The 444-nt window shown below is 26.4% G+C and overlaps 1 protein-coding gene across 1 annotated transcript in view; it reads right to left on the reverse strand.

The window, feature by feature from the left end:
• The window catches only part of LOC119593728 (discoidin domain-containing receptor 2-like), a gene marked incomplete at its 5' end in the record, with an annotated part of 119,890 nt that overhangs the window by 50,745 nt on the left and 68,701 nt on the right, over positions 1-444 (reverse strand).

A 444-nucleotide genomic window follows, 5' to 3' on the forward strand; every position in this document is an offset into this window, starting at 1 on the left:
AAAAGGCAAGCATTAATCTATAAGAATCTAATGGCGATCATACTATATCACAATTATCATTATATATTTCTTTTCTTAATTTATCTGATAATGATCCATCTTGATTAACTGCAATCGTGTATTTCAGTAATTACACGTAATCATCATCTATATACAACCGAGCACAAGAAATGGAGAATTATATAATTGCATTTCTATTTTTCTCTGGCATTAACCTGATTAAAATTAATAAAAAGTTTGATCTAAAGGTTTTATAAGGTAAAATATTGAACACTTGAACATTAACAACAATTGTCAGCAAGGATGGTGATTTAATATGAAACGATAGATGTCTTTCCTTTATAAGACGCGGATTTTTTTATTCACACAAAATAATTACATTGAGAAAGAGATCAAAGGAATAATATTTGTTTAAATGTAGATATGATGTGAATTAATGATTTT

The sequence above is a fragment of the Penaeus monodon genome, chromosome 32 (genome assembly GCF_015228065.2).
Source record: "Penaeus monodon isolate SGIC_2016 chromosome 32, NSTDA_Pmon_1, whole genome shotgun sequence".
NCBI lineage: Eukaryota > Metazoa > Arthropoda > Malacostraca > Decapoda > Penaeidae > Penaeus > Penaeus monodon.